Source organism: Phyllobates terribilis, unplaced genomic scaffold (assembly GCF_046119375.1).
Source record: "Phyllobates terribilis strain yellow unplaced genomic scaffold, ASM4611937v1 Scaffold_3__8_contigs__length_932513732, whole genome shotgun sequence".
Lineage (NCBI taxonomy): Eukaryota > Metazoa > Chordata > Amphibia > Anura > Dendrobatidae > Phyllobates > Phyllobates terribilis.
In genome coordinates this window covers 142524160-142536979 of record NW_027362763.1, presented here as the reverse complement: position 1 = coordinate 142536979, position 12820 = coordinate 142524160, and the positions used below count along the sequence as shown (strand labels likewise).

General features: G+C 40.7%; 1 protein-coding gene across 2 annotated transcripts in view; it reads right to left on the bottom strand.

Moving 5' to 3' along the window:
- The window catches only part of MBOAT2 (membrane bound glycerophospholipid O-acyltransferase 2), a 254036-nt gene that overhangs the window by 60503 nt on the left and 180713 nt on the right, over positions 1 to 12820 (bottom strand). The window lies entirely within an intron of this gene.

Below are 12820 nucleotides of genomic sequence, written 5' to 3'. Positions count from 1 at the left end.
GAGCTGAGACACATGAGGGAAGAGCTGAGACACATGAGGGAAGAGCTGAGACACATGAGGGGAGAGCTGAGACACATGAGGGAAGAGCTGAGACATGAGGGGAGAGCTGAGACATGAGGGGAGAGCTGAGACACATGAGGGAAGAGCTGAGACATGAGGGAAGAGCTGAGACATGAGGGAAGAGCTGAGACATGAGGGAAGAGCTGAGACATGAGGGGAGAGCTGAGACATGAGGGGAGAGCTGAGACACATGAGGGCATAATGGAGAGACATGAGGGGAGAGCTGAGACATGAGGGGAGAGCTGAGACACATGAGGGCATAATGGAGAGACATGAGGGCAGAATGGAGACACATGGGGTCCAGTATGGAGTATATATGGGAGCAGGATGTGGGACATTATTACTGTGGGGGCTAATTAAAGGATATTATTGCAGCTGTGATGTATTTTATTTTTGAGGATACTGTTTTCAGTGAGGGAAATACTGTTACTGTGCAGAACGAGAATATGTCATTTTTTTCCTTCATCTGGTGTAGTGTAGAAGTTGGGGAAAAAGTGGGGAATGTGTTCTGGAAGCTGCTCTAGATAACTGTGTGTTATTTTCTGCAGAGACGAGTCCTGGCTGGAAAAAGTTGTGGCGGTCTGTGTAGGATGAACAAGAAAAGCCAAGATGAAGGACTTCATCTAGGGATGTCACCGGGGAGTCAGTGTGTTACCTGTACACTGACACTATACACTGTATACTATATACAGGGCTCCTGTGTATAATATCACCGGTGATCCCTGTATTATCTCTACACTGACACTATATACAGAGCTCCTGTGTATAATGTCACTGATGATCACTGTATTACCTGTACACTATATACCATATACAGAGATCCTGTGTATGATGTCACTGGTTTTCACTGTATTACCTGTACACTATTTACAGAGCTCCTGTGTATAATGTCACTGGTGATCACTGGATTACTTGTACACGGACACTATATACAGAGCTCCTGTGTATAATGTCACCGGTGATCACTGTATTACCTGTACACTATACACTGTATACAGAGCTCCTGTGTATAATGTCACTGGTGATCCCTGTATTACCTGTACACTATACACGGTATACAGAGCTCCTGTGTATAATGTCACTGGTGATCCCTGTATTACCTGCACACTATACACTGTATACAGAGCTCCTGTGTATAATGTCACTGGTGATCCCTGTATTACCTGTACACTGACACTATACACAGAGCTCATGTGCATAATGTCACTGGTGATCATTGTATTACCTGTACACTTACACTGTATATTATGTGCAGAGCTGCTGTGTATAATGACACTTATGGTAATATTATTATTGTGTTTTTTTATTAATGATCAGTATTGCAGTGGTCAGTCACTATGTCATGGTAATATGTGGTCCGGCCATGGTGTGGCAGTATTTGTTCCTTGTATGTGGTATTATTTGGTCACTATGTGGTGGTAATATCTGGTATGGTCATGATGCGACTGTATTTGTCCCTTGTATATGGTACTATTCAGTCACTATGTGGTGGTAATATGGGGTCTAGGCATGGTGTGGCGGTATTACTTCCTTGTATGTGACATTATTCAGTCACTATGTGGTGGTAATATATGGTCTGGTTATGTTGTGGTGGTATTTCTTGTATGTGGTATTATTCGGTCACTATGTGGTGGTAATATGTGGTCTGGTAATGGTGTGGCAGTATTTGTCCCTTGTACGCGGTATTATTGGTCATTTTTAAAAAATGTATGTGACACATTTCCTTAAAGAAAAATATACTTAAAAAGAGTATTGGGTATTATAAGAAATGTTTAATAGGTTGGAGTAGATTAGGGCAGAAGAGTCTCCTTGTCCTGGTAGCGGCTTAAGAAATATTTTGGCCAAAACAAAAGCTGCTGGCAATGTATGTGATCTGGGGTTCAATTGGAACTGTTAATGTGTGATTGGTGAGGACGTGGTGCAGACGTGGAGTTTTTCCAAGAGTGGGCGGTGGGACTGTGGCAGGTACGCAGGGTGGAGGCGAAGCTGGGGTGGAGCCTGGGGCGGAGTCTCAGGGGGGCCCGAAAATGTTTCCAGTATGGGGCCCTGAAATTCCAAGTGGCAGCCCTGCCCCCAGGGCCACTTATCTTAGAGATGAACAGACGTTCGGGCATGAAATCCAACATGCCCAATCCTTATTTTATTATATTTCAGCAGAAGCCTGACGTATACCTAATGGTCATGCAGTACTGTGCAAAACTAAAGGGCAGGCATGGAAAAACATGCTGCATAATATTATGTCAATGAATTAACAAAATGCAAAAGGAATGAGCAAAAGGGAAATCTAAACCAAACCAATATTTGGTTTGACCGCCCTTTGCCTTCAAAACTGCATCAATTCTCAGTTTACCATGTTCACTATATGGTAGAACTAACTTGGCAATATGGTACTCAAGGGCAGAATGATTAGGTAGATAGATACCAAACATGCATGGTTTTTTTTTTAAGTGGTAAAAAATTTGGACATTTGTAAAAAAAAAAAAAAAATTGCTTGTATCGCCATTTTCCAAGACCCATAATGTTTTAAAGTGCTTATTTTTTGCACCCTGTACTGACTTTTTATTGAATGATTACAAATTGTCCATAGCACAGCAGACATTAGTGTGGCTCTCTAGACAGGCAGTGTGGGGGAATGGGTAGAACGGCACCAAATTTCTTATGTTACACTTGTGCTCTAATCTCCCAGCACTTTCTAATCATGCAGGAGGTTAGACCAGGAGATCAGAGTTATTACATCTCCCCACACTGAGAATCCTAAGCTACTGTGGAGGCGTGTTCTTTTTCTGCTGTGTTGCTGCTTGCTTATGATTGGTCAGCATCATACAGGGAGAAGAAGTACACGCCCCCAGTGAATACTAGCTGATAACACCCACTCGGATTTAGCAAAAGTTAACTCATTATGTGCCAAATACTTTGATTGTTAGTATCTCTGCAACAGAGACTCAAAATAAAAAAACAAAAACATTTTATTCTGCTCTGCAGCCACTACTACATGCTTTGTCCCGTTCAACATGAAAAATTTGGTGAAAGGTTCTTTTTAAGGAACTTAAACCTGTGATGGCTTTTTCTAATGCATTACTAAAGTATTGCTGTATATAGAGGAAATAGTGGTCTCCTATGACTCTCGGCCCGTGGCTGAGCTTCATAGGGTGCCAAGCTGGCAGCGGTATTCATCAACCCCTGGGTTGGTAACCCATAACTGGCCCACGATCGCAATAACATCATTTGAACGCCGCTGTCAGAGATTGACATATAAATGGTTAACAGCAGGGATCAGAGCTCACCTTTGGCGGCTGCTGTCAGTGACAGACGTGTGGTATCTGCTTAGCTCCTGAGCTTCCTCCACACTTGCGGACATTAGCACAAGATGTAAAGGTACACTCATGTGCATGAAGGGGTTAAACAAAAACTATATCAAAGAACAATTTGTTTTTTTAAAGGATTATTCCCCAAATCACAGCTTATCCCCTATCCACAATATAGGGCATAACTTACTGATTGTTGGGGGTCCAATCAATAGAAGCCAATAAGAACCAATCAAATGTTTTTTTTTTTTCCTTTTTCTCTCAAACACTCAACTGATAACTAAAGAGACAGGAAGTGTTGTCATAGGGGATACATGTGCAGAAATTATTTACATAGCTGTATATCCTGTGATAATACGGAAACAAAAAATCATCTCAGAAAATTGTAGAGATAGAAGAATAAGCAATGTGGACTGTAATTATAGGAGTCATCATACATTACACAGCTGCTTAGCCCCATATATGATAAAATATAGTGACACTGTCTGTTATCATTCACTTCTGTTCTAATTGGTTTCCTTAATTCCTACCCAGCATGACCCAGTTATTTGACGTGACCTTACAAGATAATGACTGTACTATGATCTTGAGTGTCAAAATTAATTTAGTCTGTTTTGTTTCTGGAGGGGGAATACTGTCTGTAGGTCTTAATGGAATATACAACTTATAGCACAATGTTGCTTTTGGCTCAATATTCTTCTGGTGCTCAGTTTTTATGATTTGCAGAATTTATGGATTGAATTCTGATTTCCTGCAGCCACCACTAGGGGGAGCTTAGTGCATACTGAGTTGTTATTATTATTGAGTTCAATGTATAAAGGTATGCATTAATGCTCCCTCTAGTGGTAGCAGAAAGAATTTTTTTTTTCAATATTTCTATGCCAAATCCGAATTCTGGTTGAATAATTAGAGCTTTGACCGCTGTAACAAATATTAAGATATCCAAAAGGACAGAATAACTTTCATTGTATATACGCTCTGTTATATAAAGAGTATTTTTTTAGACAGCAAGAAAGGAGAAAAGTAGTAAAATGTAACGAAGCGCTACAACCAGTCACATGTAGCTTTAGGGAGAAGGAATAACGGACACCCTCTAATTATTACTAGTACTGCTGTACGCTAAATTACACAGTGCATATTTAAAGGGAATATGACATTGTTTACATTTGGGTTTTTTTAATGTTAAAAGCATTTTTTAATTTCTGATATTTTTTATTATTTTTCACAGGGCTATGTTTGAAAAAAATCTGAAATCTTGCAATTTTCACTCGGGTCTCTAGAACTTGCACTAGATTCAGTCTTCCTATTCTGTACAAAAGAATCTTAAGTAGTCTCATTATCATCACAGACAGGCTTAAAGTGACAAGTAACACCTCTATATACAGCGGTAGATAACACAGGACCCACCATTTAAAATACGTGATGGGCACAGCTCACCTCCTCCGCTTCCCTTAACAATCACTTTTGAGCATGCTCAGATAACGCTTCTATACAAACAAATAGAGCCTGAGTCGTTATATTGCTACTAATGTTCATGTGAAGAACAGGAAGAAGACGTGTAATATTAAGCCTAGTGGCCAGTGTGGAAATTGCAAGATTTTTTACTTTATTTATTTATTTATTTTAATATGAAAAATAAAAAAATATATAAAAATAAACAAAAAAAAGTGGAAAAAAAAAATTCATTTGACATAAAAATCTAATTTAAACAAATATATCATTTGATATAGACAGTAGCTGTGTTTAATCCTGGAGGAACAAGATTCTCCCGGCATCCTGTTTATCATTGTTATTCACTGCTTCCGACAATGAATGCCCAGTAATGTGGAAAAACAGCAGCAGAGTATTAGGTAATGGTTAGGTAATGGTTAGGTAATGGTTAGGTAATGGTCCTCCTTCCATCCCAGCAGCAGCGGCACATGATGTGTAATGCCGCGGAGAATACTACATCATTGGGGAAGTCTGCGAGGACAGCAGAGGTTTCTGTATCTTCTGAGTTAGGTTGTTTGTGATGTATGAAAAGCACAATATCACCTAAATCAATACTAATACCCCACCCTAACAACAAAGTAAAGAAATAAGAAATTAGCTTCTGTTCACATGTCTGTTCAGACAGTCCTCTTGGAATAAGGGATTCATTGCAAACAGAAGCAGAGGGCCCTGTTGATTACTATGGGTTCCATTTAATGTTCCTATTTTTTTTAGAATGGAAAAAAAAAGTCTTGCATGCAGAACTTTCTTCCATTCTAGAAAACAGATCCCATAATAATCAATGGGGCCCCACTGCTACTGTTTGCAGAACTGATGCAATGGAACCAGGAGCGGATATAGGCAGAAGAGGGCCCCTGTGCAAGAGCAATGTATTGGCCCTTTGAATAGCTCATCATAATGCACTGTTCGAACTGTGCCTTGCCCCCTTTCTTCTTGGGCCCCTGTGCGGCTGTGTCCGTCCTTCAATGGAACACTTATTCCGGAAGTTATCCGTAACGGAATGTCCGAACAGACATGTGAACAAAGGCTGACATGAGGACAAACAAAGGAGGTATGAGAAAAGAGCTAAGCACAGGGGCGGCAGCTATGAGAACCATAGGATAGAAGGGCCCGGTGCCAATTGGCCCCCCCTTCATCCCGCACACCCTCAGGATGCAGAAATCATTGAATACAATGGCGGAACAGGGAGCCATCAGCTCCCTGTGCCACCATTGTGCCTGTGCATCTGAGCTCTGGGTCTAATGATATCACTACATCATGCTTGTTGTGTCTCACTACTGTTTGAGGGACTCTGGGACCATCGTACTGTATGGAGGGCTATAGGGACCATCATACTGTATGGAGGGCTATAGGGACCATTATACCATATGGAGGGTTATAGGGACCATTATACTGTATGGAGGGCTATAGGAACCATTATACTGTATAGAGGGTTATAGGGACCATTATACTGTATGGAGGGCTATAGGGACCATCATACTGTATGGAGGGCTATAGGGACCATCATACTGTATGGAGGGTTATAGGGACCATTATACTGTATGGAGGGCTATAGGGACCATTATACTGTATGGAGGGCTATAGGGACCATTATACTGTATGGAGGACTATAGGGACCATTATACTGTATGGAGGGCTATAGGGACCATTATACTGTATGGAGGGCTATAGGGACCATTATACTGTTTCGGGGGCTGTGGGGCCATTATACTATGACGGGGGCTGTAGGACTATCATACTGATGAGGGGCTGTGGGACCATCATAATGTATGTGGGAGGGATGTGAGAGCCATCACACTGTCGGACCTTTATACTGTGTAGGATCTGTGAGAGACTGTGAGGGTCATCATACTGTGTGGGGGGATGTACTGTGAGAGCATTATACTGTGTGAGGGTGGTGTACCGTGAGGACATCATATTGTGGGGTGGGTCACTGTGCGGACATTATACTTTGGGAGGGGTTTGGTGTGGGGACATCATACTGTGTGTGGAGTGATGTACTGTGGATGCCTTACACTGGGTTGGGAAAACTGTTCGGCATCATACTGTGCATGTGAGGGGTACTTGGGGGCAAATTGTATGGGATATACTGTGTGTCGATCATTTTGGGGGACATCATACTGTTTGGGGGCTATGAAAAGGGTATCATAGTGGGTGAGAACAATACTTGCTGTATAACATGTCCCTCTACCTGTGTTTAAAAAATGTGAGGGTATGCCCTTCTGTGACCATGACTATGTGCCCTGGCCCTGCCTACTCTGCAGAATATATCTAGATATATATTTATGGGAGAGGGGCCCAATGCAGATTTTTGCTCTGGAGCCCCATTATTTCAATGTACACATATGTAGGCATATAGAGAAAAAAAAACTGGAGCATGTTCTGTTACATACAGTATTATACTAATGTAGTATTGTATAAGACCCCATACGGTGACACACTGTATTGCACACTGGAACATTGTCACTTTTGTGTATAAAGGGGACTGGCTCACTGCTCAATTCAATAGCTAAGCCAGCACCCTTCTATGTCTATGCATTAGCCATGGCAGTAGAAAGGCAGGCTTATATAATGAAATAATCAGTCAGCCAGTTTCCTTCACATAAAGCACTTGGTATTCTGCCTTCACAGAAAGTTTTACCATGTAACTAACAGAGGACCAAGAACGGAGCTGCCAAATCCTTGTACTAGGGAGGCATCTGAAGATCTGAACACGTGATCATTGAAAAATAATATTGTCTTAAAGGGAATCTGTCAGCAGGTTTTTGCTACCTCATCTGAGAGCAGCATGATGTAGGCAAAGAGACCCTGAATCCAATGATATATCACTTAGATTACTGGGTGCAGCCGTTCTGACACAATCAGAGTTGTTAGATTTAGCAATGAAGCAGAGCTGAGAAAGCTGACCCCGCCCACACCAGGCTCTGTATGTACAATGTCCATAGATAGTGAGCTGCCTATCACCAGAGGGGGAGTGTCAGACTAGCTTGCATGAGCTGCTGTATCCGAGCAATAGTAAACTACTGGTGCTAAACAATCATTGCAAGTAATAAAAAAACCTCGGAGCTTGATAAAGAGAGGCATCGCTGAAATCTGTATTTTAACCCCTACCTCATGCTGTCTTCAGATTACATAGGAAAAACCTGCTGACAAATTCCCTTTAAATTGTATAGATTACTATTTTATGCATATGTATAGCATGTCTGTGTCTGCCTATATTTCTCTATCCCTTCTCCCTTCATCCCCCTCCACTGTCCATAGACTTTTATAAACAGCAACTGTCATCTGATCCCTCAGTAAGCTGACAACCTGTCTTCAATGAGGAGGAGGAGAAAGGTGCATACTGTGCAAAAATTTTAGGCAGGTGTGAAAAAAAATGCAAAGTAAGAATATTTTCAAAAATGGAAGTGTTGGCTTGTGCAAATTCCTCTGTTTTTTTTCATATAATCCCAGAGAGATTTGATGATTTTGAGATCAGGGCTCTGTGGGGCCGTTTCATCACTTGGGACTCATTCTTCTTTTACACTGAAGATCTTTCTTATTGACATTGGCTGTATGTTTGGGGTCGTTGTCCTGCGGCAGAATACATTTTGTGTCAAACAGGCACCTGTCTGATGGTATTGCATGATGGATAATTATATACCTGTATTTCTCAACATTAAGGACACCATTAATTCTGACCAAATTCCCAACTGTTTGTTGAAATACAGCCCCAAACTTGCAAGGACCCTCCACCATGCTTCACTGTTGTCTGCAGACTCTCAATATTGTACCGCTTTTCAGCCTTTTGGTAAACAAACTGCCTTCTGTTACAGCCAAATATTTTACATTTTGACTCATCAGTCCAGAGCATCTGCTGACTTTTTTTCTGCACCCCAGATCCTATTGTTTTTGTCCATAGTTGAGTCACTTGGCCTTGTTTCCATGGCAAAGATTATGCTTTTTGGCCACAATTTATGCATTAAAACCACTTATGGCCAGACTTCTCCGAACAGTAGATGGGTGTAGCTGGTTCACCCTGGTTGATGCCAGATCTGAACTGATGGCACTGCTGGACATCTTCCGATTTCAAAGGGAGGTAAGCATGATATGTCTTTCATCTGCTGCACTGCGTTTCCTAGGCAGTCCACTATATCGGTGTTCCTCAATGTTATTCTTGGTGCTTCTTCAAAACAGTTTGAACAGCACATCTTGATACCCCAGTCTGCTTTGAACTCTTTGTTTAGAAGAGACCTTGCTGATGCAGTATCACATCCCTACCTTGTGTCTTGTTACTGTGCTCATTCTTGCCATGATGTATGATAACCTGTGACATGAAACTGTCTTTCCCAACCTCACCTCTGTAGCAGAGTCTGGTTGCTCCTCACACAGATTTTGATGTTGTTTTAAAGGCAAAGAGTGGTCACACCAAATATAGACTTGATTTAGATTTCTTTTTTGTTCATTCACTTTGCATTTTGGTAATTGTTAAAAAAAAAAAATTATTAACACTTCTATTTTTGCAGTATTTTTTCCACACCAAAATTTTTGCACAGTACTATGTATTTATTATACTATTACTGCGTCATGAAGGTCCTTATGGAAGCTGATTGGTTGCTGTATACTTAAATAGATTGCAGATATACTGTAGCACTGCCCCTTGACGAAGGTTCGCTGAAACGTGCGTTGGGGCGGACGCACACCGGCCCAGCTTGCAGCTTCTTCTAAAAGGATCCCCTTACATAAGGTAACAATGGACGCTGTGTCCCATATACACAATCTGTGCCCATGGGCAGAATATTCATAGGTAATACCCCACAGTAGTTCAAGTCTTAGGAGTATCCACACCACAATTTGTGTGTGCGGGTGAATTTCATTGTGTGGCTCCAATTTGGGTTGGCTGTGCGTCCTGCATACGATAGCACATGGCGTTTGCGCCATTTGTTCTCATATTGCCATAATATATTGTGATTGTTTTGTATATGTAATAAAGGTTTAATTTTTTTACACACAATCCATCCAAGGACTTTTTTTGATCACTTTGTTTTTTTGTTGTTGGTGTGTTGTAAGCAGCGATTTGTCCTCATATTAGTCCATAGCAGGTCTCATTTGAGAAAATTTTGACATATACCTATGATATCATGCCTGTATATGTGTAGAAATGTATATTTATACTATTACTTTATGCACTTCTAAAAAAAAATTACAGCAATGGCTACACTTTAATCTACTTCACACAATGTTCAGCAATCTTCCAAAAAAAAAGCCACAATGTTTATCGATCTGATTAAATAACAAAATGTTTTCATTACCCAACCACCAACAAACCTGTTTTGCAAGTTACCGTAACCTAATTTATGAAATCTCTCCTGTCTATGTGTCTATCTTTAGATCTCCTTCCCCCAATATTTTATGTGGCCCAAATCCAGATCTGCATAAACCTTGAACTTTTCAAGACCTGGCGATTTTTTCGTTTTTGCACTATCGTTTTGACTTCCTGTTCTTTCAAGAACCATAACTTTTTTATGTTTCCATAGACATACCCATATAAGGGCTTATTTTTGCGGGACATAGTATAGATTTAGATGACACCACTCATTTTACCATATAATGTACTGAAAAATTGTAAATATATTCCAAATGGGATGCAATGGTAAAAAGATGCAATTCCGCCACTGATTTTTTGTGTTTAACAGCGTTCCTTGTGCTGTAAAAATGACCTGACAATATAATTACCCTGGACAGCACTACTGCGGCAATATCAAACTTATATTTTTGTTATATATATTTTAGTGGTTAAAGGGAATCTGTCAGCAGGGTTTTGCTACCTCATCTGAGAGCAGCAAGATTTAGGCAAAGAGACCCTGAATCCAACGATGTATCACTTAGATTACTGGCATCAGTCGTTCTGACACAATCAGAGTTTATATTTAGCAATATAGCAGAGCTGAGAAAGCTATCCCCGCCCACACCAGGCTCTGTATGTACATGGTCTATAGACCGTGTGCTGCTTATCACAGAAGGGGGCGGAGTCAGACTAGCTAGTGCACCAGCTAGTCACAGCAATGATAATGTCCTAGTGATAAAACCTTCATTGAAAGTAAACAACAGCACACTGCCTGATAAGTGACACATCCTCATGCTGTCCTCAGATTACATAGCAAAAACCTGCTGACAAACTTATTACAAAAAAATTATTTGTGTTGCCAATTTCTGAGACCTGTAACTTTTTTCTTTTTCCATTGATAGAGCTGTTTGAGGACTTGTTTTTTTGCGTTTTTTGCGTGCTGAGCTATAGTTTTTAATGATACCATTTTGGGGTACATGGGACATTTTAATCACTTTTTATTGCATTTTTTGGGAAAGAGTGATGACCAAAAATAAGCACAATTTTTCAGTGCGCAATCGTTTTGTGAAGTAGGGTGGCAATGGGAGCCGGAGCACGAGGCACCATCGATCGCTGCTGTTAGAGTCAGATGTCTTAAGGATAACAGAGTCAATGTTTTGGAGTGACCATCACAAAGCCCTGATCTCAATCCTATTGAAAATGTATGGGCAAAGCTGAAAAGGCTGCGAGCAAGGCGACCTACAAACCTGGATCAGTTACACCAGTTTTGTCAGGAGGAATCGGCCCAAATTCCGACCAACTATTGTGAGAAGCTTGTGGAAGGATATCCCACACGTTTGACCCAAGTCATTCAGTTTAAGGGCAATGGTACCAAATACTAATGAAATCAATGTAAATTTTTGACTTTGCAGTAAGTAATAAAAATGCCTTAAAACATTCTCTCTCTCTCATTATTCTGCCATTTGGCAAATATTACAAATGATGGTAATCCTAATTGACCTAAAACGGGAAAGGTTTATTCTGATTTCATGTCAGATATTGAGAAAAACCTGCAGATGTGTCTTTTTATACAGTGTATGTAAACTTCTGGTTCCAGCTGTAGATAGATAGATACACATGTCAGGAGAGCCAGCAGGGCCTGTCTAATCATTTATTACGTTTCTTCCTGAAAAGTGTATTCTTTTGCCCTAATCCTGCAGAATTAGCACAGAGTTATTGGAGCGGTTCACGTGTCCAGGTTTTGGATTACGCATGAAGAGAAGCATATTGTAGGCGGCCAATTTACCAGTCACCTGCAGCGTCCTGCTGGAGGCTTTTCAGGAATCCATTGTTACCAGGTATAGTAGTGGCTTCTGACGGCGGCCGGTGCCGCAGCCCCTGCTCTGAATGCACAATGCAGCGGAGCGGTACACGGTGACTACAGCTCACACTTGGCTCCCTGGCGGCTATTCAGTAAACTCAGCTGGCTCCGCTCACTGCTCAATGCAGATCTGTAATACCAAGCCACTCACACAATGGGGCAGGAACGTGAAATTAAGCAAAGGCAAAGGCGACAGCCGTGCAGATTAATAAGCGGAAATAAATGATTCTGTTGAATGGAGATATAAAGGAAACGAGCCCTATTTTTACATTGTAAATAGAATTAATTCAAAGAATGTTTCCATAGCCAGGAGGAGAGGTAGGTGCAGGGGGCAGCGAGGGTTAAGATAGACAAGATATGATTGATAGAAAAGCGATGATAGATAGATAGATAGATAGATAGATAGATAGATAGATAGGGGATAGATAGATAGATAGATAGATACAGTAGATAGATAGATAGATAGATAGATAGCTATATTGATAGATAGATAGATAGATAGATAATAGATAGATGGATGGATAGATAATAGATAGATATGAGATATATAGATAATAGATAGATACAGTGCTGGCCAAAAGTATTGGCACCCCTGCAATTCTGTCAGATAATACTCAGTTTCTTCCTGAAAATGATTGCAATCACAAATTCTTTGGTATTATTATCTTCATTTAATTTTTCTTCAATGAAAAAACACAAAAAGAATTGTCCTAAAGCCAAATTGGATACAATTCCACACCAAACCTAAAAAAGGGGGTGGACAAAAGCATTGGCACT